Here is a 6309-nt window from a genome sequence, read left to right on the forward strand (position 1 = left end):
GAACGCTTAAGATGGCTTCTTAAAAGGTTCACTTATCTTTGAGAGCTGATAAGGTTTATAAGTACTGGAAATCCTCAATTTAAATCTAGGGCAGGTGAAAAAGTTAGGCTACCACATTTTTTACTTTTCCACATCACTTTGAGCATGCTAGTATTTTGCAATGACAGCAGGTTTAGTGAAGGAGAGTAATACTTTCCAAATAATACAGAAAGAGCTAACTGAATTTTTATGGAGGAAGCCATAGCCAGGAAAAAGGAGGCAGGAGAAATATATGGACCAAAATGTGTTTCAGAAAGAAAACAACAGCTTTATTAGCAATTTCCTGGAGCAAAATTAGAAACGAATACACTCCCACTTCCTCCCCCCCCCCCCAAATAAAATTGAGGTGAATCTGCTGGATCCAGAGCCATCTATGGACTGCAGTGGTGCATGACCAATTGTGTATTGCATGAACACAATGCAAACCCGGCCTTTTTTGAGGAGCAACTTGACAGAGGAATTAAAAAGGCTGTCCAACATTCGAGGAAGAATTAAACGTACCGAGCCAGTGTATGTCTGCTGTGAAAAAATTAAATTCCCTGCTTGAGATGATCCGAAAATAATCTGAAAATAAGTCTGCATTAGGGGCATGGGTTTTTTCTCCCCAATTACTGTGATCACCCTCTAGAATAGTGTCTACTTTTTCAAGTCCCATATTTCAAAAATGAGTGGAAAATGGAAAACATATTAAAGAGTAAGGACAAAATGATAAGTGTGGTGGGTTGATAACCACCTGTCTACACAGTATTTTTCAAACTCAGCAACTCTTTAGATGCTTGGACTTCAATTCCCAGAATTCCCCAACCAGCATGACTCGCTGGGGAATTTTGAGAATTGAAGTCCACACATCATAAGAGTTGCTGAGTTTGAAAGACACTGCTCTAATAGCTGGAAGTTTTTTTACCACAGAAAAAGGGAAAAATAGGAAGATGTGTGAAGGGTTATAAAATTATCCCCCAAAATCCACATTTAAGCTGCTAGTTTAGAAGAAAAGGATATTTTAAATGGACCCTCTGCAAGATTGTTACTGTTGATCAAAAACCCTATGTGGATTGTAGACAATTTAGCTGAGGAGTCTTTGGAATTTTAAGATTTAGCTACAGACAATTGATCTACCTATAGATGGTTTTTCTGTGAATTCTCTTTTTCAATAATCCTAAATATCTGGTAACAGAAAAGAATATTTTGCAGGTTCTTGGGCTTCCTTAAACTTTGGAAAATATTATAGAGAAAATTTGTTTTGGAAAGAACAAGTGTAATGTTCACATTCAAGGTTGTTAGCACCAACTGTCTGTGGAGATTTCCTTATCCCAAGAGCCAAAGGTAACCTCTATCTAAAATATATTATACCGGCCACTGTGAAGCACAACAGAATACATGTGGTCCTCACTTAATGATGCTAACTAGGAACAGAAACCATTGTTAAGCAACTCACTCATAAGTTGAAAATCATGTGAGTATGCCACTTAGGATTGCCTATTATGGTAGTCCCAGTTCCTGTTGTTAAGTGAGGACTGCGTGGTTATTAACAAAGGACCTTATGTGACCATAACTTCCAATTTCCTGCTGGGTTCCCCATTGGCTTTGCAAAAAAAAAAAAATCCCATGACAATGGGATGCTGCAATGGTCAGAACTGTGAGCCGGTTGCTGAGTGCCTGAAACACAAATGTGACTGTCAGACTTCCTGCTGGCTTCCCCATTGATTTTGCTTGTTTGAAGTCAACAAGCTGAAAATTATGATCACATGACTTCTTGAAACGGACAGCCAGAAGTGTGGAGTGATCACTGAGCTTCCAAAGCACAATTATGTGGCTGCAGAGGTATTGCGATGGCCACAACTTGGCGGATCAATTGTAACTACTATTCCTTCAATGCCATTGTCACTGAAGTAGTAGTCATGAAGCAAGGACTTCCTGTATAGCACCAAAGACTTTCATACCTGGGGTGGGGGTGGAATTCACAGTCTTTTACTTTCTAACCTGGTGCCTTAACCACTATGGACCAAAAATTTTGCTTTAACCCCCGGCCCAAATCCCTGCTTTGTAGCAGCAATACAGAGCTTGGAGAACTGTACCCTCTAATACTACTATTACTACAACTATTGTTCATACTAATACGGTATTATTTTTTCAACTTCCTCTTTTACACTGGAATTGCTAGGAGACCCAATTTTTACATCAGTAGTAGATGTAGTAAAGAATTAAATGATGAATAAATGGCATAATTACCCTTTGCAGCAAAAAGAAAGAGAGAAAAGGAGGGAAAGGGAGGAGTGGAAACTTTTGACAGTGTGACACTTAAAATGCTAGATCTGAAGCTTTGATGGCCTCTTTAGCTATAGAGCAAGTATGATATAGGTAGTCCTTGAGTTACAACAATTCATTTAGTGACTATTTGAAGTTACAAGGGCACTGAAAAAAGGGACTTGTGTCCGTTTTTCACAGTTATGGCCATTGCAGCATCCCCGTGGATGCTTGGCAATTGAATCATATTTATGACAGTTGCAATGTCCTGGGGTCATGTGATCCCCTTTTGCGACCTTCTGACAAGCAAAGTCAATGGGGAAGCCAGATTCACTTAACAACCATGTTATTAACTTAACTGCAATGATTCACTTAACAACAATGGTAGGAAATGTCATAAAATGGGGCAAAGCTCACTTAATAACGGTCTTGTTTAGCAACAGAATTTTTATGGTTGTAAGTTGAGAACTACCTGTATTTAAAGACAAACTTCAGACCTAAAGAAATAAAATTTAAAAAATTGTTGCAAACATTCACTGACACAGGTTGAAGCAAAATAAGAAGAAAACAGCAGGTTTCGCACATGGAGTGGTCAAAAAAGTCAAGATGGCGATCCCAACAGTGTAACAAAGGTCGATCTGTGGGGCAATCAATCAATCTATCATCTATCTACCTATCTATCTATCTATCTATCTATCTATCTATCTATCTATCTATCTATCTATCTATCTATCCAGGAAGTCCTTGACTTATGACACAGTTGGGGCCTGAGTTTCCATTGCTATGTAATGCAGTTGTTAAGTGAGTCACACCAATTTCTCAACCTTTGTTAACCCAAAGGTTCTTTTTTTCAAGAGACTTTATGTTTTTTCTTTGAAGACATTTCGCTTCTCATCCAAGAAGCTTCTTCAGCTCTGACTGGATAGTGGGAAATGAAAGGATTTATAAATTCGTGGTCATGGTTGTTTCAAAGGTGCTTTTTCAAGAGGGAACTGGACTTTTTGTTTTTTGTTTGAATATACGTTTTGCTATAGGGGGGAACGGAAGGATTTATAAATCCCCCACCATCCAGTCAGAGCTGAAGAAGCTTCTTGGATGAGAAGCGAAACGTCTTCAAAGGAAAACCAGAAAGCCCAGTTGCCTCTTGAAAAAAAGCACCTTTGGGACAACTGGATGACTGAGAGTCTCCGTAGACATCTCTATTTTTAAGCAAATCCTTGCGGTTTTTAAATGAATCACTCCGCGGTTAAGCGAATCTAGCTTTCCCTATGGACTTTGCTTAGCTGAGGGGCTCTGAGGGGGGGAGAGCACGTGACTCAGGGCGTTGCAGCCATCCTAAATACTACATGCCAGTTGCCAAGCGGCCAGATTTTAATGACGTCACTGGGAGGATATCCCGACACGTAAGTGCGAGGACTGGCTTGAGAGACACACGGTGCAGGTAGGGCGCAGGGGACTATTTAAAATTCCCGGGCAGGGAAGAAGGGAGGGAGGCTGACGGAGAGCCCGAGGCCCCGCCTGAAAGATTTTCCCGCCTCCAGCCTGCCTGAGAGGCCCGTGAGAGGAGTCGGCTTCGGCCTTCCTCCCTGGGCGGGCTTGGGACTCCTCGCGGGGGAGAAAAGAACGAAGCCCTGACGCGCCTTTCCGCCTCCTTCGCCCCTTCAGGAGGACCGACGAGCCCGGCTGAGGAAGAAAGCGCCGGCCGAGAGGAGAGGAGCGGCATTTCCCACCTTTACATCAATACTAGATGTGGGTAATGAGATAAATAGGGAAAGCCTTCTTGAGGGGTTTATATAGCTATGATGCTCTCTCTCTTCCTTCAATTACATCTTACCTCAGCCTGACCAATCTTGCCTGATACTTAAGGAAAAGGCCCCTAAGCAGCGTAATATTATACATCTTGTTCACCCAAAAGTCATTCCTATACTGCCATACATCTTATTAAAATGTATGTTCCTCTTTTTTGAAGGTATGCCCTTTAGAGATATTCTGACTCCAACAAAGGGTAAATCCGAAGAATCTGGGTGCGAAATGTTTGTAAGTAATGGCAATAAAGAACTAAATAATGAATAAACGCCATTTTTAATTTATTTTATATCAAATTTATATATCGCCCTTCTCCCTGAGGACTCAGGGCGGTGTACAGCCAAAGTAAAAACATAAACTACAAACATTAAAATACAATTAAAAAGATATATATATATATTTGGCCCCATAATTAAAAAACAATGACAAAACAATTAAAAACATTTTAAAAAGTGTTAGGCCAGCCCAGCTTGCTGAAAAAAGAAAGTTTTAAGGGCACGGTGGATGGCACCGAGGTCTTGGATTCTCCTTATCTCTGGGAGCAGCTGGTTCCAGAGGGTAGGTGCCCCCACAGAGAAGGCCCTCCCCCTGGGGGTCACCAGCCTACATTGTTTGGCTGATGGCACCCCGAGGAGGCCCTCTCTGTGGGAGCGCACAGGTTGGTGGGAGGCCGTTGGTAGCAGCAGGTGGTCTCGAAGATATCTAGGTTCTATGCCATGGAACACCTTGAAGCGCACCCGGAAGACCACTGGGAGCCAGTGCAGCTCACGCAGGAGAGGTGTTGTATGGGGTCGCCATGCAGCTCCCGTAACTACCCGTGCGGCCAGGTAGTTTTGCAGCAAAAGGAATCAGAGAAAAGGAGGGAAAGGGAGGAGAGGAAACTTTTGGCAGTTTAACACTTAAAATCCTGAATTTGAAGCTTTGATGGCCACCCTCTTCAGCCATAGAGCAAGAATGATACGTAGTCTTTGAGTTACAGAAATTCATTTAGTGACCATTTGAAGTTACAAGGGCACTGAAAAAAGGGACTTGTGTCCGTTTTTTCACAGTTATGGCCATTGCAGCATCCCCCTGGACACTTGGCAATTGAATCATATTTATGACAGTTGCAATGTCCTGGAGTCATGGGATCCCCTTCATCCATGGAGCAGAAATATGTGGTTTCTGTGTGCAGTACATAAAATCTACTTACCTACTACCTACCTACCTATCTATCATCTATGTATCTATCTATGTATGTATGTATGTATCCATCCATCCATCCAGATAGTCCTTCACTAATGACACAGTTGGGAGCAGAATTTCCATTGCTAAGCAATGCAGTTGTTAAGTAAGTAACCCCAATTTCTCAACCTTTTTTTGTTAACCCAAAGGTGCTTTTTCAAGAGGCAACTGGACTTTATGTTTTTTCTTTGAATATATCTTTCCCTTCTCATCCAAGAAGCTTCTCCAGCTCTGACTGGATGGTGGGGAATTTATAAATCCTTTCATTCACCTCCTCCTCTCCATCCAGTCAGAGGTGAAGAAGCTTCTTGGAACCAGAAAGCCCAGTTGCTTCTTGAACAAAAGCATCTTTGGGACAATTGGATGACAGAGAGTCTCTGTAGAAAATTTTATTTGTTAAGCAAATCCTTGCAGTTTTTAAATGAATCACTCTGGGGTTAGCAAATCTAGCTTTCCCTACAGACTTTGCTTGGCTGAGAGGCTCTGAGAGGAGAGATCACTTGATTTGGGGACGTTGCAGCCACCCTAAGTAATACATGCCGGTTGCCAAGTGCCCACATTTTAATGATGTGACTGGGAGGATATTGCACCGTGTAAGTGTGCGTCTGGATGGAGGGTCTTGCCTGGCAGACTCTAGGGCAGGAAGGGAGGGAGAGAGGCTCACGTGGAACCCGAGCCCTGTCCTGAAATGCGGGGCAGAAGGATTTGCCTGCCTCCAGCCTGTGTGAAACTTCCATGAGAGGTGGTGGCTTAGGTCTCCCTCCCCGGGCGGACCTGGGACTTTTCTCGGTGGGAAAGGAGCAAAGCCCTGACGCGCCTCTCCTCTGCCTTTGCCCTGTCAGGAGGACGGACGACGCCGGCGGAGGAAGAAAGCACCTCAGGCACGGCTTCCCTGGGGAGGTGAAGGCGGGAAGAAAATATTGGCCGCTCTGTGGCTGCAGAAGAGCCGCTGCAAACAGGATGAGCTGGAGCCAAAGAGGACCACGTGAAAGGGGG

The sequence above is a fragment of the Pituophis catenifer genome, unplaced genomic scaffold, assembly GCF_029215685.1.
Source record: "Pituophis catenifer annectens isolate HBS135680 unplaced genomic scaffold, rPitCat1.0.hap2 SCAF_3, whole genome shotgun sequence".
In the NCBI taxonomy this organism is placed as follows: Eukaryota; Metazoa; Chordata; class Lepidosauria; order Squamata; family Colubridae; genus Pituophis; species Pituophis catenifer.